This window comes from Lissotriton vulgaris, chromosome 4_1 (genome assembly GCF_964263255.1).
Source record: "Lissotriton vulgaris chromosome 4_1, aLisVul1.2, whole genome shotgun sequence".
NCBI lineage: Eukaryota > Metazoa > Chordata > Amphibia > Caudata > Salamandridae > Lissotriton > Lissotriton vulgaris.
In genome coordinates, this window is record NC_141691.1 from 217,374,861 (window position 1) to 217,396,569 (window position 21,709).

General features: G+C 42.2%; 1 pseudogene across 1 annotated transcript; it reads left to right on the forward strand.

Moving 5' to 3' along the window:
- Window positions 1-12,152: 12,152 nt before the first annotated feature.
- LOC147718573 (G2/mitotic-specific cyclin-B1 pseudogene) lies at window positions 12,153-13,643 on the forward strand (annotated as a pseudogene). Its single transcript, XR_015295292.1, has one exon. The product of XR_015295292.1 is annotated as a G2/mitotic-specific cyclin-B1 pseudogene (transcript).
- The last annotated feature ends 8,066 nt before the right edge of the window (window positions 13,644-21,709 follow it).

Sequence of the window (21,709 nt, forward strand, 5' to 3'; positions counted from 1 at the left end):
CCCAACACACCCGGCTGGATAAGATCCTCCCGCCCGGCCCGCGCAAGCAGCAGCAAGGCCTCCCGGACCTCCTCGGCGGACACGCCCGACATCGTGCCAAATGCCACGCTTCCGGTGTTAGAAATGAGACGGCTGCCGTGCAAACAGCCCCCGACGCCGATCAACTGACCAAAACCCACAGGCTATGCTGAACTAACTGGAAAAACTCTCTAAACTAACCTCCCTTTCTTGCTCTCTCCCGATGGTGCCAGGCGCAGGAAGAGGAAGTTCCCTTCCTCCCCTGCGCCTATATACCCACCCCCTAAATCCTCCCCTTCCCCTACCTGGCCTATCGTGCGCGAATGACCCCGGGGGAAGACTAGTCTGCGACTGTGCCTCCCCCGGGGCCCGGCATCCAACCTACATGTGCGGGCAGAACACGCAGAAAAATCCATTGCCGAAGCCTCAAGTCAATGCTCCGTTCTTCATGAGGTGAGCGCCGCTACGGCCATCTAGCTAGCGGCCGCCATGTTCCTCCCTCGCTAGTATATGAACTTATCTTTAACTCTGGACACTTAACTCTGATGGTGGGCAATTAACACATGATAATGCCCGTTGGGATTTTCATAAATGCTATGTAAAATGTTGGTAACAAAACTGTGGATTAACGCATCTTTACTATCTACTATCTTACTATGGTAATCTTTACTATTATGCAGCTAACCTACCTACAACACAGTCACACATTTCAGCTGCTATAAACAATTACCTGGTTGCAAGACCGTACAGTGCATGCGAAACCCTGGGAATAGGCCAGAACAACCTTGAGATCAACTTTCCACAAATGTGACTGGTGTGTTATTGGACTGCTGGCAATGATTGTAAAAGTTGTACATCCCTCTATCTATCAGCTCTATCTAGATTGCTAAATAGCAAGCGTAAATAAGTTACAATGAAAAATGTATACACAAGTTAAACAACATATTGCACATTTTCCCCATAGCACTGACTGATGCAGCCAGTTGTTAGTTATGATTACAATGGGTGAGAATGCATCTTTTTGTGTGGTTTCTTCAGATTTTTCAATGTTATGTAACTAAATATATTGGTTTAATTCACCTCTGAGCACTGGAAAGCTGCTGAACAGACCTCAGTGCATTTTCTCTGGTTGCTTAAACATAGTGAAATCCAAATTGGTATATTTGCATCTTAATTAATGCCACAGTAATATTGCACAGGGAGTGCATCCGTGGCATAAGAATTAAGTGTCACACGTGGGCTGCAGGGCGGGCTTTAATTGGCTCCCGTGAGTGGTTTTAAAAGCATTACTTTATATCTGACACTGCAGCCCTGCATGGTTGGGAGTAATGCTAAAGCAGGCACATGTCAAAGGAGGCCAGTTTTGTCATGTTTAAAAGCCTCATTTTAACATCAGCGAAGTCTCTATGTACTGCTATAATGCCCACAAGGTCTGGGTTAACATTATGAAAAAGTGAGACTTGCAAAATAATAGACTGCTATGTCCTATGCACTCCACGATAAGTGTACTAGTCCTTCGGTGTGCTTGAAATAAAAACTTGGGGCATATTTACAAAAACAATTTGTAGCGTGGAGCTGCGCCATATCCAGCAGCACCGAGCTCTGACGGTTTTAAAACGCAGGAATGCACAGTATTCACAAGAATATGGCGCACCCCTGTGTTTCCCTTAGCGCTGGTGCAAAAAAGCTGCTTAGCGCCAGCGCAGGCCTCCTTCTGCAATGTTGCTAGGGGGCCTGCACTGCAGGGTTGATTATTTATGTGCAGGAAGGGTCACCTTCCTGCACATAAACAATCATTAATTGCTCTTTCTTTCTTTCTGCAGAATGCAGCACACATGGAAAGAGGAAAAAACGAGAAGAAATTAACAATTTATACTCACATCGCCATTCTAATGCCTGGTAATCCATGGCATTAGAATGGTGCTGTTTTTGGTGCTATCTCAGCCTTGTAAATCCTCAACAGTGTCAAAAAACAATAGGTTTTGCGGTTAAACAGCACCAGCACCACCCACTTCATGCCTTTTCTGCAGAGGACAGCATCGAAAAGAAGAATATTTACAAGGTGGCGTTAAGCCACGTTAAGTTTCTTAGAGTCACCTTGTGAATATCGGAAGTGGCGCTAAGCCACCAGAGCTTTAAAAAATTGGATATTCTGGTGGCATCAGGGGCTTGTAAATATGCCCCTAGATGACTTAACTTGTGAATCTGACCACACAAAGAAAAGGTCTCCGAGTTATGCATGTCAGCTGTTCGAAATCCCAGCATCACAAAGCTGACACAACCAGGATGGTGGTGCCATATGGAACACAGGAAACAGAAAGTGAGACCTTCCTGGCTCCCTTTCCTACAATGAGAAAGGAGACTCAATAGAGAAAGTGGTAATCTGTAACATGTTAACTGGCTGTTCTTGCTCACACCTCGGTTCACTGACTGGTGCATCCAAGTCATTGACACAAGTGACAATGTGCATGTTAAAACAAAATGCCAAAGACGTTGTCCCTGAGGATGTTCAGACTTGTAGATCTGATGCCAAAGATCACACTGCATCTGTGGATCCCAGAAAGGAGGCCCTGTGTGCGTTATTACGTTCCCAACAGAGTCACCAATATTGATGTTTACCTAGTACCCTAATCTGATTCATAGTACTTTCTCATCATCATCATCAAAAAATCTTAATTTCGGCTGGATTGCCATAAAAGATAAAACACAACAGCGATACATATAAAACAAACAATTGCTTCCCAGACAGGTAATCAAAGAAAGTTTTGTTATATAAACAATAGCCTGAATCCTTAATACATGTCGTCATGCAAGGGGCTGTAATGGGTCCGTTGAGGCGATAAAATTAATGGAAGATAAATACATGTTGGTGATGTTTAGAATTATACAGATAGACTACAGCCCTGGGTGCAAGAAGCTGTAATAAATCCATTGAAACAGTAACATTGATAAGAGGTAATTACATTTAATGATAGTTAAAATTATAAAAATGATTCTACAGCAGCCCTGGGTAGCAAACGTCTTCTCTTCTGCCAGAAGGTTTCCAAGTATTTGGCTACCGCACACACTATCATGCTAGAAAGGTCCGATTTAAAAACCCTGTATGCCTGCAGGCAATGAGTGAAGCCTAAGTTTTTGCAGACCGGAACTATCCACTTCCTTCTAGCCTGCCCATAGGTTCGGCAGAAAAACAGAATGTGCAACTCGGTTTCCTGTTCGTAGTTGCATCCGGGGCAGTGACTCAAGGGGGGATCAGACCACTTACTAGTGAAGGCTCGGATTGGTACGCTTCCGTACCTCCACTGTAGGTACAGTTTCCTGGTATTAGATGGAAATATAACATATAGGATTCCCTCCAACTTATAAGTATCCTTGATCTTTAGGAAAGAGTCGGTCAGGGTACCTGACTGTATGCCCTGTCTCTGTGCCACACTTTTACTTTCTCGGTAAAGTGAGAGTAACTGTTTCCTTGAGACTGTGGAGCAGGCGGGCGCAGGGTCAAGCCACAGATCGAATAGTCCCATACGCATAAACTCATTTTTTATGTGCCGGAACCAGGGGATATTCCCTGCACCCGGATAGTTCACGATTTCCAGGAGCTCAGACCTATAGCTTACCAACTCTGGAGAGGTCCAAGCTCTCCGCCAGAAGATTGGAGGCCTAACTCCCAGATCTTTGTCAAGTGGCCTTAAGCCCAAATCTAGCCTCATTGGCAAAAGGGGGGTACTAGGGGGGAGAGATAAGAGCTGCCTGATGAACTTGTTCTCCGTTACCACTAGCTTGCGATTACACGTATGGCCCCAGAGTTCACTGCCATACATGACCGCTCCCCTAGCCTGCACTCTATATATCTCTAGCGGGGGGACCAATTGCCTTGATGGAAGATTTGTTTTTGTTTATAAGGGCGATACCTCCTCCCACCATTTGGGCCAGTTTGAGATGTGATTTTGTTTGGTGATGACGCCAAGACATATGCTCATTTAGAGTCACCCCTAGATATTCAAAGGTTCGGACCCTCTCCAACCTATTTCCGCCAATGCATGGGTTAGGGCGTGTTTTTGGTGGGGGATTAAAAATCATATATTTGGTCTTGAGTGCATTAATCTCAAGGCCATGGATTCCACAAAATTCCTCAAAACCCTTAAGGATTCGTTGAATCCCCATGGGTGTCTTAGACAGAAGCAGGGTGTCGTCAGCGAACATAATCGCCTGCTTCCAGCAAGTCTGGGGGCATCACCATCCACTACCCCGTTTAAGTGAGAGATTACCCCGTTGACAAAGAAGCAGAACAGGGTTGGTGCTAACACACAACCCTGTCTTACCCCCTGTCAACGGGGAATCTATGAGATAGAGCACCATCTCGGCCACATCTGACCTGCGCATAGTTATTTGTGTGCAGGCAGAGGATCATATTTAGGAGATGTTGTGGTACCCCCATGTTGGACAGGACAGACCAAAGTTTTCTACGGGGTACGAGGTCAAATGCCGCCCATAATTTTTACAGTTTTCCAGTATATAAGAGCCAAGCGGAAAATTTGGTCTATAGTGGAGACTTTTTTTCTGAACCCCTCTTGGTAAGGGCTCAGAACTGAGTGTTCAAGCATCCACTCCAGTAAACGGTCCAGAATTAGCCTTGCGAAGATCTTTAAGGGGACATCTATGAGGCTAATAGGCCTGTAGTTGGCTGGGAGCATAGGAGAGCCCTTCTTGAAGATCGGTACAATCTCTACTCCCAGCCAAGTACTAGGTATCTCCATCCCACACATAGTACTTTCTATGTGACATCACCTTAACTGTATAAATGTGGGTGCAAAGAAGATGTGAATATTCTAGGTAAAGAGATCCCAGGCCAATCATACGTTTCTAGACCTCAATTTTGCCAACTGCGGTCTTTTGTATCTATTGCCCAGACCCCCGAGCTAGAACCCTAATACTCCTTTAATTACTTGACTCTGAGACCAGGAAGGCAGAGCACTGTTTGTAGGAAAATGATGATGGGAGTTTTCAGAGCGCTATGAAGCAGGTATGTGAAACGGTAGAAGGAGAAGTGCACATATGGGTACTAACTGAGAAAGTGGACAGGCGATGGGAAAAGAAAGGTTTTTTAATAGTGGTGAATGTTATCACAGAAGTAAGATAAATGAAACATGGATAAGGTTAATGAGGGAGGATTATAACATACCTAGTTTTTTTGTTGCATATTGCACGAAAGAGTGGGCTGGTAATGAGGGAGGATGGATAGATCAGTAAGAACGTTACACAGACTGTTTGGTAGGAAGTATGGGTAGGAGAATGCCGATGAAAAGCAGGGTGATGACTAGGAACAAAGCTTGAAAAATTTTTCAATTGAAGATATTGGCGCGCCAGTTGCACAGTGGGAGATGAGGTACGATATTGTATGACGGGTTTATTTGTTTTTAGAGCAGGATGTGGCATATATTGTGGGTGGTGAGGACACTGCACTTAGTATTGGAAATGCATAACATGATGTAAAATGCTAATTGGTGTTGCTTTACTTTCATTTACAGTGACCCCCGACGAAGGGCATTTATAGCCCGAAATGCATTGGTTTTTTTTCATTGGATAAACACTGCTTCTTATGAACCGTGCACCACTTCTTTCAAGAGGTCCGGATGGACACAGGTCAAACACAAGACATTTGAAAATTGCCATTCCATATCCTACGTGTGGATTCTGAACACTATTGATTAAGAAAAGTAAAAAAGACGTAAAACATGGATTAAAGGAGTACTGTGGGAAAAATTGGCATATGTATAAATATCGGCATAGAGGTTTGCAGCGTTCAGCTGTGCAATTGGTTGGGGTGAGATGTCGCCCCATTGTCAAATATCTCATAGACGTAACATGATTCTCTTTTGCATCATAATGCTCTGGCAAAACATGTATTGTAAAAAGACAACATTTGTGAATAAAAATCATACTTTAGTTAAGAAATTATCTGCACTCTCTTGCAACATTTATCACAAATGTAATTCAGTGCAAAACATAAATATTACTTGTATGCTAAAATATATGATTTTATGAAAAAGTGCTTTCCTCTGCGTGATAGTCTGGGCAATAATTAACGTAGAAATTAATTTATGCTTAGGAATTATGAAGAAGCGGGGCTGGAGCTGCTGTTTGCCAATAAGTCTGGGGAAGCATTGCCTTGAAGTCATCTGCACTTTGTGCCTTTCAGCAAAGGGCAGGGGGGCGATCAATATATAGGCTGTATGATTGAAATGTAACTTTAAACTACTTGTTGCACATTTATTTTTCACTCTAAAGGCAGGGTTACAATTATCTGCACTCTTAAGACTGGGGTTGCATGTTCTGCTAAGGGTTCCTGGGAAGGAACATGATGAATTTATAGGTGGCCTTGCACAATGAACGTTGTGTATTAAGTTTGGAATACGGGCAGACCGAGAGTAGCATTAACAAAACTATATACTCCGGTAAACGAGGGCGGTATGGCGGTCCCAAACCTGGAGCTCTACTATTTGGCAGCGCAGATGCAGTGGGTGGTGGCCTGGATCTCGGGCAGGAACCACGAGGACACAGCCACGACCACGAACTCCCTCTCCCTACTGCAGATACACTCCCTATTTCACCCGCTGACGAGCCCTAGGAAGCACTCGCAACTGCACGTAGCAGTAGCCGTGAAATGCTATGCTAGATGTCTGCGACTCACCAGAGCCACTACCCCGTATGCCCCGGGCACCCCCAAGGTCGCATCGGTTGTAACGGAGGCGGCACTGGAGCAGTGGACATGCTCAGGAATAGAGACGATGGCGGACCTGTACGCAGATGGCACACTGCTCCCTTTCGAGACCCTAGCTGCCGACACGGGACTGCCTGCAGGACAGTTCATACAACATGCATCCATAGTGGGGGCATTCACACGGAAATGGGGAAACATCACCGACGAGCCACCTGCACACCAGCTGATTCAGTGCATGCACGTCATGGGCAATGGGTCACATGTGGTACACTGGCTGACCCAGGCACTGCTCTCACACACGCAATGCACCCTACAGCCACTACGAGATGAATGGGGGCAGACAGAGGAAGGCCATGGACAGACAAGGAGTGGGCGGTGATACTAGCGGGCCCCCGCAACATTCCCCGTAATGCACGCTTCAAACAGATACAGTTTTATATCCTGCACGAGCATACCTATCCCCAGACAAGATAAACTCATACTTTCCGGGGGCGACAGCTGACTGCCCAAGATGCAACGCAGAGGGGGCAGACCTCCTACACATGCTGTGGCAATGTCCCCAGATCCAAACGTATTGGCAGTTGGTGCTACCACGGCTGGAGCATAGCACAGCGATGCCGATCCCACTATCATGGGAAGCGTGCCTGCTGGGACTCTTCCACAGGACCAAACATAACAAGGTGCCCTCCCGCTTCTGGGACCTAGGCCTCATCACAGCAAAACAACTTATCACTAAGCACTGGAAGCGGGCGGCGCCACCCACAGTGGAGCACTGGCACGCCTCACTGGAAAACTGGGCAAAGGCGGAAAGCATATCCCTGCATAACGAGGAAACGGCGGGGCTGCGCAAATTCCCCATAGCGGCACTCTGGGATGAAATGCTCCGATCCTTCCACAACGGACCCCAGACGCCAGAGCCATCCGAGGGACAGGCCTCCCCAGGCAGGGAGCACAGAGATAGATGCCCTACCCCAGGCGCTGCGGACACTGAGCAGGCTGCCCATGCACCAGACACATAGCGGAAACGAGAACTGCCACATTGCGCGCCCTTCCCTCCCCCTTCCCCTCCTCCTCCCCACCCCCCCTCAACCCCCCCCACTCCACCTGCACGCTACCATTGCCGCCAACTACCACATTGACATTGTCATTTCTAGGCCTGCAGGTATAGGCACGGGCCAAAATGAAATGAAATGAAATTTAGGTTTTATATAGCGCATGGCTGCCCGTGAGCGTCCCAGCGCAAACAGGACACTGCCGCCGAGCTCCCCCCCCACCCTCCCCCCCCACTGTAGGATCCAGTATTCATCTCGCCACACGCCATACGACCCCAAGTTAGATACCCCTGTTCCTCTACGTTCTTATTATCCTTACTTACCCGACACAAAGCGGAAACAGGAATGGTATGATTGAGCAATGCTTTAGCCTTGAATTTATTTGTGCAAATTTACAATGTACCTTGTGTTTCGCTCCGCGATCTATGTATACACTTCTTCGTTTATTAAGCCCTAATGAACCAATACTCTGTATGACTCATGCTTGCTATACCCTGTGAACTGAATAAAGGATATATTTAAAAAAAAAAAAAAAAGTGAATTTATGGATCTGGTCAAAGCAAGCAGACTAGCTGGCTGCCCTTCTGACCCTTGTCCACCACAAATCTTCAAGAACATTCTTTTAACTACATCTATGGCCACACTAGTACGAAAAGTCCTCTATAATTCTTTAACTACAGGAATATTCCATAATACTTGAAAAAGGCATATAAACGCCCATTATTACAGAAAACAAACCTGGACCCGCATGACCCAAACAACTACAAACCGATTACAAATGGACCTTTCCTGAGCAAACCTAATAGAAAGAGGAGTATTGGCCCAGATGTCCGTCAAGGAAGAGGCATAAAATCTACCCTCATTGCCATCTTGGATGATCTTAAAAACACATTAGACTGGAACTGGGTCACAGTATTACTTCTCTTGGATCTATCAGGTGCCTTCGACACAGTTGACCATGACACTTTATTCCAAAAACTCTACAAAGCCAGCATAGAGGGGACTGCTCTTGACTGGATCACATCCTACCTTTAAAACAGTACAAATGCCATCCATACTTCCCTTTCTCATCCAAGTCATACTTCACAAAAGTAGGGGTCCCTAAAGGCTCTATCATCTCTCCCATGCTTTTCAACATCTACATGAAGTCATCACTGGCAAATATCAATGAATTTAAGCTCACATGCTATAACTATGCAGATGGCACACAAATACTTCTAAAAAAACTAACAAGCCCCAAAGATATTAAAATTCAAAACTCTTCATTACCGCAGAGCCATTGATCAGCGGATGACATGGAGCCACCTCAAAATGAAAGCTTCCAAAACTGAAATACTCACATGTGGCAAGTGGAAAAATGATGACCCACTATGCGCCTGGCCTGAAGATCTGGGACCACCTCCTTAAGTATCAAAGGAAGTAAGAAAGTTGGAATTACTGTGAGCTCCAAATTATCAGTGAACGCCCAAGTGGACAGATTATGAAGTTCAAGCTTCATTACTAGGAAAACTCTGTGACGCTTCTTCCTCCACCTAGGATTTCCAGACAAGGTCCAACCTACTATCTCTCTTGTACTGTCTATACTTGATTACGCCAATGGCCTCAAGCACGGATAATCTTTATCCACTATAAAAAAAATGACGACACATTTAGAACTCTGCAGCCAGACTACACCTACATAAAAAAGCCACAAGCCCACAACCTGCCTGTCTAGAGGGCCCTATATTGGTTACCTGCTGCCAGAAGATCCACCTTCAAGCTGCTTTGTATCATCCACAAAGGAAATCATGGAACAGGACCATTTTTCATTAGGAATACAATCACCAAATACATACAACAAAGGAACCTCCGCTCAAGATTTGCACTTCGCCTCAAAAACCCAGCATACCAGAAAAAAAACATGAGTGATACATCTTTATAAGTTTAAGCAGCCAAACCATAGAATTCATTACCCCCAAACATAAGAGCCAAGGATAAATATTGTATCTTCAGAAGACTATCCAAGAGCTGTCTCCATCCTCCATGACCACAGCCACTCAAACACAAATGTACAGTATATGCCTGTGCATGTAGGCGTGTATAATTATAATATTCGAAATGTGTTGATCTTCTTTGGATCTGCTTGGCAGGTGTACATTTTGCTCATGGTTGAAGATGTATATATCTATGTACATACATGTGTGTGTGTGTGTGTGTGTGTGAGTGTGTGTGTGTGTATCTATCTATATAGATGGATGTGGATGTATACACACAAATATGTGCATGTGATGTATATGTGTGTATGTTTTGACCATGTGTGAAGTGTACGTTTGTTGGGCGGATCTAGGGAGGATCGATGTATTTTGAGGCAGTGGGTGGTGTATGTATTTGCCCAAAGAAATGCAGTGACATATGTGTTGAGCATGGGGTAGTGTATGCGTGTATATCTATCTAAATATAGATCTATATATATGTATATACACGCATGCATTGTTTTGTGGTTGGCATATATGCCACTGCATAGTTGTCATCTAAGCTATATGATCAGTTGCTCATGGGTCTGTTTTATTTATGTATCACAATATGTCAGTATAATCATTACATGTGTATCTATACTTGCTTCATTCCTGAAATATTGAGAAAACTATATAAACAAAATAAATATAATTTTTTTTAGAAAAATGCACAAATAAATTACATTTACGTACAACAAAACCTTAAAGTGTGAATTTCTCCCTATCTTTCCATACATGCACATATGGAACGTTATGCAATACAATGTTATATCTTTTTTTCCTTATACCCTTTCTATGTAGTTATGTATCTATAGAATTATTGCTTTACTTCCATGGTAGAAAGAAAGAAATTTTAAAAATCCTTCACCTCTGCCCAATGCACTACTCTATGTCTCATCCTATACCTCTCTCAATGTATCCTCTGCCTCCACTCTCTGACTCATGCCAAACTTCATTCTACTACCATGATCTCCCTAAAACTCTTTCATGACTCTTCCCTTCAGTAGCGGCTCGCATGGATCAGGGATGGAGGGGTGGGGGTGAGAGAAAACTTACCTTGTTGCGTCTCCTTGCACCGTACCCCGCTCCAGCTGGAGAAGGAAGCAGCCAGGCTCCCCTGACCAATCACGATGCTGCAATGCGGCGTTGTGATTGGTCTGAGCTCCATGGTTCTGCGCTCTGGTGGGGAGTGGGGGCCTGGGCATGTTCTCCATGCAGGCTGTAATGCAGCCTGCATGGAGAACATGCAGGGTGTGCATGAGTGTTTGGCCGGCCTGAGGGCCGGTCAGGCATTCGTGCGCATTTTACAGAGGGCCACCACTCCTTCCCATGCTCTTAGAGCAGAACAGCCCCTCCTCGCAAAGACTCAAGAACAAATAAAATGATGATGACGTCCAGTTATTATCATTTTTTCCCCCCTCCATTTCCATTGCTAAAAGCAGTAGGGCGATGCTCCTCCTCAGCGGAAGAGCCGCCACTGCCTCCCTCTCCCCTTAACTCACTCCAAACCTCAGTCTATTACTATGATGTCTCATGTAGGCTTTTCTGGACTCTTCCCTCTATCCCTCCTTTGATCATTCTCAAACCTCATCTTACTAATATGATTTCCCAAATAACACTATCCCAACTCTTCCCTCCTCTATCCCTCTTTAATCCTAATCTATCAAAATAACAGACTCGCAAGCACACTGCTCAAATTAACAATTTATATTTCCCTATACTAATTCACCTGTAATCCTTTGGGTTCCGGAGTAGCGTGCTATTCGCCAAAATGCGCTTCAACGCCTCGTTAGAGGTGGTAAGCGCTATGTAAGCACAATTACAATATAATTAGGTTGTACGTGTGTAACGTGCACAGGCATATGTTCGATTTGTCCCCTTGCTTCAAGCCAGGCTATGCATTCAATTATGCACACTGAATACGGGAATTGTTTAAGTCTGCGTCCACAACAAAACGCTATGAGTGCAAGAATACAACGTGCAGTTGCTTGAAAGGCTCTGGCTAATAATGCGACACAGGGACATTTGACAGCTGTGGTGAAAGAGTGCCTCTCGTGTACTGACAACGTGCCCAACCCGGACATGCCTGTTAGACAACGTGGAAACGCAACCAGCATAAGCGATCTTTAAAGGCCACCCTTCCGGTTCACACGCACTGCAAAGCACCTCAACTGGACCAACCGGGCTGCCGTAGTGTGTGTGAACATCGAGGTTTTTTTCTCCCTCTAATTCCTATAGAAACGCATTCTAAAAGAACATCAACCAGCCAATGGGAAGCGACGGAACGAGACGAACGAGCCAATGGAGCGCGGCTATGCGAGATTTAAACCCGAGGCGGGGACTTGTCTGCAGTATCGTGTTTCTGAAGTTCCCTGATTCTTACGCGAAGCGTTTTCCTGTTGCTGTGTGGAAGTCGCCGCTGTTTCTGCACCATGTCTCTGCGAGTTACTAGGAATATGCTGGCCAATGCTGATAACGCGAAGCCCTCTCTGGCAGGCAAAAGAGCAGTGTCCTCTACGCAATTGGGTTCACAGGCAAATGCCGAAAATGTGAAGACCACCTTGGCAGGCAAACGTGCAATCTCCATCTCTAGCTTGAGACCAAGAGCAGCACTCGGAGACATCGGGAACAAAGTGGATGTGAAGTCTAAAGTGCCCATTAAAAAGGATACAAAGGTTGTAGAGAAGGCTCTCCCCAAAAAGGTATCCAAACCAGTAGTAGTGCCTGAAAAGCTGGAAGCTAAACCAGATGTGCCTGAAGTGAAGCCAGTCAAAGATCTAGCAAAGCTGGCACCTGAACCTCCATCTCCAAGCCCTATGGAAACATCTGGTTGTGCTACTGATGAAGGACTTTGCCAAGCATTTTCTGATGTGCTCATAGAAGTCAAAGATGTGGACGCAGGTGATGCAGAGAACCCCATGCTTTGCAGTGCTTATGTGAAGGATATTTACAACTATCTGAGAAACCTGGAGGAGGAACAGTCTGTGAGGCCAAGATATCTTGATGGCCATGAAGTTACTGGAAACATGAGGGCTATATTGGTTGACTGGCTGGTGCAGGTCCAAATTAAGTTCAGGCTGCTCCAAGAAACAATGTTCATGACTGTGGGAATTATTGATCGTTTTCTGCAGGCAAATCCTGTACCAAAGAAGATGCTTCAACTAGTTGGTGTTACAGCCATGTTTGTTGCCTGTAAATACGAGGAGATGTATCCTCCTGAGATTGGAGACTTTGCCTTTGTAACAGACCACACCTACACTAAAGCTCAGATTCGTGATATGGAAATGAAGATCCTGAGGGTCCTGGACTTTGGTCTGGGGCGGCCTTTGCCACTGCACTTCTTACGACGAGCCTCCAAGATTGGCGAGGTAAGCTCAGAACAGCATACCCTGGCCAAATATCTGATGGAGTTGGTTATGGTGGATTATGACATGGTGCATTTCCCACCATCTCAGGTGGCAACAGCTGCATTTTGCTTGGCTATTAAAGTAATTGGTGGAGGGGAATGGACTCCCACATTGGAGCACTACATGTGTTACTCTGAAGGCTCACTGACTCCAGTCATGCAACATATGGCAAAGAACATCTTGAAAGTTAATTGTGGCCTCACTAAGCATTTGACTGTGAAGAATAAGTACTCCGGTAGCAAGCAAATGAAGATTAGCTGCATTGCTCAGCTCAAATCCCCAGTTGTACAGGAGCTGGCCAGACCATTAATGTCCTAAATTAATTTTATTATGAAGTATTGAGCACCATGTGCTGGATGTAAATATTGTGAATTTTATTGTTTTACTATGGTTTTTAAAGTGAATATTTTAATAAATTGTTGAACACCAACTAAAAAAAAAAAAATGAACGTTGTGTATTAAGTTTTAGATTTCCAGAACATGTATTCATTGCTAAGTGTAGGGAAACACAGAATGTAAATAGTGATCCTGACTATGTAGTCCTACTGCACAAAGTAAAAACAAAATTCATCTTCCACAAAATAGCATGTTCTGACTTAGCTTAAGTTAGTCATTTAAACCACAATGAAAGGTTGAGTATAGACATATTTTGCAAGATAGTTTTATTTGCTTGTGTTTACCTCTCAGGAAACTCCACATACCTACCAAAGTAATCAGAGCTGGTTATACCACGATATTGCTACGGTATATCCATTTATAATTTCTGTCACTTTTAGTGTTCTGCTGAGAAGTTACTTAAAACATTTCTTGTAGAGATCTACTGCAACCACTAGGCATGTGGAAATCTCCAAATAAGATGTAGATGTAAGGCTCATTTATACCGCGCTAACAATCGCTCCAAGGAGCATCTCGGCGCCAATAAAAGGACAACCAGATGTAAAGGTTGCCTTACTGCTTAAGGAGACCAAGACCGGAGTCACACTAGTGCTCTGGCAGTTGAGTCTGGGAGATTGTAAATCCAGGTTTACAGTTGTTTGCGGAAATCAGATTCCTTGTCCAGTGCTCTTAATGGAGGGGGTAGGGCATTCCATGCTTTGGCACCCAATAGCGCTAGGGATTTGCCCCCGCGGGTTTTGAGTCTGAACCCTGGAATGGTCAAAAGATTGGCATTTGAGGACCGTAGTGCGCGAGTTGGGCAGTATTTTACAAATTTTTTCCTTAGGTATATGGGGCCTAAATTATGTACAGCGCGAAAGGTGATTGTCAATACTTTGTGGAGGACCCTTTTAGTTATAGGCAGCCAGTGTAATACATTGAGGGCTTTGATTGCCGAGGATTTTCTTGGCCATTTCAAAACCAGCCTTGCCGCCGCATGCTGTACCATCTGGAGTTTATGGGTGACCACCTTATTGGTACCAGCATACAGGCTATTGCAATAGTCAATCTGAGAAGTAACTAATGCAATCGTGACTGTTTTTCTTGCTTCGAGGGGCAGCAAGTCAAAGAACTTCCTGAGCAGTTTTATTACCCCGAAGCAAGTGCCTGCCACTTTTGGCAGGCTGTAGTCCTCCACAGCAATGAAGAACATGTCTCCACTGCCCGACTGGAATGGGCTATAACACTCCAACCTCGATGAAACGTACTATGTTTGAATTGACCGGATTGTGCCTTTTAATCTTTCAATGCTCTTGCAGCATTGCAAAATTATTTTGATGAGGTATTGAGGGTTGTTGGATACTTTCTACACTGCTTATCTAGATGATAGTGTGATCTACTCTGCACATTGGAAACTTACATACCATATGTCCCAGCAGTGTTACAATGTTTGAGAGAAATCACCTTTTTAATACAATGAATATGTCCCTTTTCACATCACTCCTTGGAGTTTTTGTGGTGCATCATTACACCTGAGGTCATCTATATTGATATAAAAAGGCAGAAACATTAGTACAGTGGCACACCCAGTTTCCTTAAGGCAATTCAGAGTTTTTTGGGCTTTACCAATTGTTATGGAAGGCTTATTCATTGGTCTTCTAAAATGGTAAGGGAAAGGAGTAGCTTTTATTTGCTCATCTGAAGTAAATCGGACATTTTATTTTTGGAAGAACATTTTTCTGTGCTCCAATATTGCAGCACCCTAATGGAGAATGTCCTTCATCGTTGTCATACATGTTTCTCCTCATTTGAGATGTTTCATCTAAGAGACATCCAAATACTGGTCTGGTTCATACTGAAGCTTCTTTCTTCGAAATGTTCACCAGCAGAGCTCAATTACACAAGGAACTTTTGGTCATTAGAGATCTTTTGAAAGATGGGGACACTATTTGTTAGGAGCGAAATGCACTATAAAGATATGTGCAGATGAGGGAACTTTGCAGCTCCAGCACTTATCCCTAGGCAACTCAGATGGGCATTGTTTTTCTCTGACAATATTGTGTGGTACATTTTAGACCAGGTGAATAGATTAGGAAGACTGGAGCTTTGTGAAGACAAGACCAATCGAAGAGAGGATTTCAAGGGACTGAGAATCCACCATTTACTTGCTATCTAAAGGGTTGCATTAATGAATGTAGCTTTATTTTGATAAAAGTAAGTCAATCCATTGCTAAAGAGATTTGGTTCAAAGAACAAAGAAATAGACACTAAAATGATGGATTGTTGTATCAAAAAGAAGCTGTTGATTTATCATCAGATCGGTTAATGCAACAGGTTGCCTATGCATCCTGGAACTGCTAAAACAGCGTCAGCAGTAAGAAGATACTTTGGGCTTGCAAAGTTTATATGCTGATGTTAAAACCTATGTCGAAAAATGTTCAACTTGTTCTCAAATCAAGAGTTTGCAAAGTAAACCAGTGGGCTTGGTGAAACCTGTGAGTGTTCTAGACCTTGGCACAAATCGTCAATTAATCTAACTATACAGTTGTACAAAAGTCAAATCCTTAGAAATCTTTCTCTCAAGTAACTACTGTTATTTCTTTCTGCTCGCCTGTAAATTAAATTAGGATCTAGTAAGGAAGTTGGGCACAAGTCATCATCAGAATACCACCCAAAATGACAGTCCGCTGAATTGAGTCAAAAAGGAAGAAGGTCTTTAGAATGCAGTCAGAAGCTGATTCAACACCTAACCCGACAGTTCCAGATCTTGCTGGATCTTTTAATTGGCATCCTTCAAAGGGGGGTTTGGGGCTCTTATAAAAATCATGCCCTACATGCAAGCATTGCTCTTCACATGCAGTCTTTGATTGGGCAGGTGCCTCCTTTAAAAGTGTTCCAATCTTCGGTGTCCTGGTTGCATACAGGTCTCAAGTTGTAGATGAAAGTGTAAAACTCACAGTGCATATTTTCTTGCACATCTTTTGGATAGTCACCAAACAGCACAAGACTCTTGGTCAGACAACAAGTTGCTGAGTTCAGTAAACAAGTTGCTGAGTTCAGTAAACATTGAAGTGCCATTGTTTGCCTGAATTGTTGAGTTTCCTACAATCATGATGGCGAATGCTGTCAAATTGTGGCATAGACAAACAGAGTTGGAAAATAGAGAGTTGAGAGTAATCACTTAAATTTCCTAACTCTTGAAAGGAAATCACAGTTTGATATAACTAACAAATGTACTGACAAGAAACTAATGACTCTGTACTGTGCTATTATTTGCAGGACTAATAGATTTGTGATGAATAGCATGAATGATTATTAATTCCTGCTGTAGTCCAGACATTAGCTGGTATGTTTACAGAAAAATGAAAATGCATTCTTTTCAGCCATTTTTCCTTTAAAGTTAACTCTTGGATCTCAATGCTGGTCAAAAACTAAAGGCAAGGCAACTTCAATTGTGGTGGGAGGAAGATTTAATTCTATGTTTTAGTGTTTTTATGTAATATTTTTCTTTTTCTGTGCAGTTTTTTATAGAGCTAACTGTACCTGAAGGTGTTAGAGTGCTTTACATGAGCACCAGTTACATTACACAAGGACAGATTCATTTTTAGTTTTTTAGGTATGGTGAGATTAAGTGATTGGCCCAAAGTCACAGAATGTTGAGACAATGCAGGCTCAAACCTGGTTCCCTAGATCCAAAGTCAGCAGCTCGGGCCATAGCACCACATTCTCCTGCGTTCTTAATGCAACCATTCTATATTTCTTTATTCTGAATGCCATAGATCATTGCATTGACAGCCAAAAGTAATTGAAAGTGAGCAGATGGATTAAAGTCCAGTGCATGTTATGCTGTAATTCTTTTCTACCACAGTGCAGATAGTGATGGATAATTTGACCAGTTGCATTCTGCCAGCATAAATAGTCACACACAAAGAGCAACTAGAATATTTAAAGGGTTCTGGGCATTGAACACTTTTTGAGCATTTATCAACATGGTCCCTCTATTAACCTCTTAGGTATACAAAGATCTTGGAGTAGATGCCTCACTCACTTATCATGACATGCTTCATCATCGGCACCTATCCACACCCTGGTAGGATTGTACCACCATGGCAGTGATCCAGCGGGTCTAAATAAATTCAGTCTCATTTGTAATCTCTACACCAGGATACTCACCATTATTTATAAATCTATCACTAGGCCCATTTCTTTGCAATGATTTGAATTTTTGACCTACTGAATCATGTGACCTAATTATTTTAATCTAACACATACTTTAATTAAGTCACATATAAAGGCAATGGATTAACTAATGGTAACACAAAGAAACGATCAAGACCAGCTTGTCATTTCAAAAATCCTTTTATTAATTTTATTTTCATAAAGAAGCCTTAAACTTTATTAGCAATTTTATTTTTCAAACATTAATCATTATTAGCACAAAAGGTCATGTAAATTCAATGAACCATCATCAGCATGAGAATAGCTCAAACAGTTATTTATTTCTCCATAGCCTATTTCCCTAACTTAGCTAAGAGTAGAGACCTATAAGTAAGCAAAATAATAAAGTCTTACGTGAAAGGGAAAACTGGCAGCGTCTCAGGAGCACAGGATCGATCGAACAGTGCTCTTAGCAAGGGGGCAATTTTCCTATCTAAAACTAACTAAAAGAATACAAATATTCGAGCAAAACTGAATCTCATAGGCTGTTAGATGTCATACGATGTGGTCATCATCCGTCTTCCACATAGCCAGAGTCACTTTCAAAAGTACTATTGTTCATGAGTATGACACCGGCAGCTTCCGAAGAAAGTAACATTTAACAAGAGCTAAGGCTTCCTTCGTCCGCTCATGCTTTTCCGTCTTTCCGCTGCCGAACGACAAGTACGGCCTTGACCAAGGAACAAATTGAATCAAATGTCCTAAACTTCCACACAGCCTTTGTTTGCAAGCCTCTCTCCAAGAATTAATGTAGAAAGATATAATTTTCCATTCCTGCGTAGCTGTGCAAGGCTCACTCTGGTCAGGCTTTTCTGTCATCCATTTTAAAAGTAGGCCTCAAGCCTTTTGCATGCAATGCAATGAGGGTGTCTAGTATGCAAAGAAACACAAGACAATAATTAATTCAAGAAATAATAATTATTCTGTTACCCACCCTTTCCCACTAAGTTTAACCCATTAGCTATGTTACCTAGTTTTGCATTACAAACAAATAACCAAACACATACACATGGGACAAACAATACGTAAACAAAAGCACATTTAAAGAATGCACATGCTATTATTTCTAAAACGGCTGCAGTTAGTAAATAACAAACAAGAGACAAAGTGAATGTATTATTTTGAAAGCAAAACGACAAACATAACGAGCACAAATGATTAAACCCACATGTTCATGATGGTGCATATTAATCTAGGTTGAGTCAGTAATCACATAAATCATGCAACACACATTAGTAAAACTAAAAATCACGAGAGTTTCATTGGTCACAAACTTTTTAGAAATAAATCTGAAAGTCCGCTCCATCAACTCCCTCCTCTGGTGATTTTAAAATCACCAAACAAATCCCACAAAAAGTTATACTAAATTTTTACTTTTATAAATGTCATGTAATGAGTTCTCTCAGTATTAGTAAATCTAAACTCCTGTCTCATCAGTCTGTCTCTGCCTGGGTCTATCATTTTGAGTTCTGCGGAACTCATTCATTTCAATCTCTTTCTCCTGAGCCTTTTTAAGCTTATAAATTCTCCTTTTTTCCCTCATGTGCTTCTTTATTTTGTGAATCATACAACTGATTTTCAATAGAAGTGTCACTATAACAATTACTATAACAGGATAAAGTACTTTGCTAATAATTGAACTGCCAATGTCAGCGAACCATTCCTTAATTGCCCCAAATCTTTTTGCCAAACGTTCAGAAAAACTGTCATCTTCCATAGGTTCTATTTCAGAGTGGAATTCTGTAATATTCTTAATTAAAGATTCAATATTCTGGCTTTTATCTGGGATATATGTGCAGCAGTGCTGAACATGCAAAATCCCACTGACTCCTCCCTCTTTTGCTAAAAGGATATCAAGGGCAAGCCGGTTTTGCATAACCATGCTTCTGGTAGCAATAAGCTCAGTGTTGACCAACTGGAAACCACTTGCAGTATCAGTGGACAATCTATCAACAATTGTGGAAACTTTTCTGATCTTTATTGAATTTAGGGTAATTCCCACCATAGGAATTATCGCACCAAATATATCTCCCATGATTTCTGAAAAACTTTCCCTTTTCATTCTATTCAGGTGTCTGCCAATTTCGAATGATCCTTCATTATTTCTGTCAACATGAGAAATTTTAGGAAAAAAAAGACCAAGGTAACATGTGCCATACCAATGGTCAGGAAGACTGAAATATGCCTTATTTTCACAGACAAAATAAATTCCTGGGAAAATTGGGTCTTTGCCACCTTTGAATCCCCAACCCCCAATAATTCGATAGGTATCTTCACATTGACTTGCACCAACAAAATAATTATCATATAGTGTATTATCTCTTCTAATACGAAGTTTTCCGCTAACTGATTCATCATTATGGATGGCAGTAAATCTGTTTTCTCCATTAAGTTTTTCGTCCTCTATCTGCCAAAACTTTGACTTAGTCTGTTTCAGCATTTCATTACTTTTATAAATTGCCCTCCTTTCCTCAACCTGGTCAAGAAATGATTTCTCTTCATCTCTCATTTTGCAAGTTAAATTATTCTTAAATGCATATTCATAGGTTAGTTCATTAGTAACCAGAAAGAATTCTCTCATTTGTTTGGCAGGCTTAACTTTGTTCAGACTGCTCACAACTTTCAGATTTGCAAAAGTCTCGTCATAGTCTGAATAATAATATTCCAGACGACCAGTTTGATAGAACAAGCTTGATATAACACTACAGGTAATCCCATATGTTAGGGGAAGCATATTGTACTTGACCCCTTCAGAAACAGAAGTAGGAAGCTTAACACACACGTAACAATCTTTAACATCCATGACTCTAACATATTCTGAAAGAAGCCTGGAAAATGAGTTGGTAGAAAAATCCCCAACTGATCTGTCCTAATGGACATCTGGTTTGTGCTCAATGATTCTATTAGTTCTTCCTACTACATCATGATTAACTTGTTTTGATTCAGCTTTACTTGTTATATTTGCTCTAAAATGCTCCTTATCAGTTCCAAAAGGGAAAATGACTGCTAAAATTAGCCAAACTAAAATAATCATAACACAAATAGAAGACATTTTACAGCATCTCCTAAAAAAGCACGCCTAGAGTTATCAGCATTAGGCATTTTATTCAATTAAACAAATATTGTAAAACTATATAAAAATATGTAAATATATACTACCCTCTTTTAAAGAGAACCTTCTCACTGCTTTTCTTCGACCTTGCGTCCGTAAAAAGTATTCAGCTAACACAATTTTTTCGACCTTGTGTCACCTAACACAATTTCTTCAGCCTTATGCCAGAAATTAAATCAACCTATTCTCAATTAAATTTAAACTTCAATCATTATCACTGTTTTCTTCCAAATCTTCCTGACTGCTGCTGCTCACTTCAACTATCGGTGGGATAATTATATAGGCCCACTCTGGAGATTTATACTTCTGATTAGGTTTCAGTGATCTTTTACTTTTTCTATTTATTACTTCGATTTTCTTTCCAACTTGATCTTCTTTGTCTGTTTCACCTTTTTGAGTTGAAATCTCGTTCACTTGATCCTTCGACCTGTTGATCAATTTGAACTTCAAATTTTCTTTAGGCCAAACATCACCTTTTCTCAAGAGCTTCTTTTTTGGCTCTACTTCATTGCTCTCAGCTTTCCAAGCTCTTTTTCTGAATTTTCTTATTTCTGATTCTTCATCACTGTCTTCTGAGTCAGTTTCAGAGATTTCAATACTGTATCTAGGAACTCTTTACTCTGCAGTTTCACTCCATTAGGAACCACATCTCTGTAGCTGGTACTTGGTAATTTGTCTTCTTCTTCTTCTGGAATTACTTCTAGCTTCCCAGTATCAGAATTTTCGTTCCTGTCTTCAGAGTTTTCAATCTGCTTTTCAATACTCTCCTGATCTTGAATCTCTTCTGACACAGTTTCTTTTTCAGTTCTTTT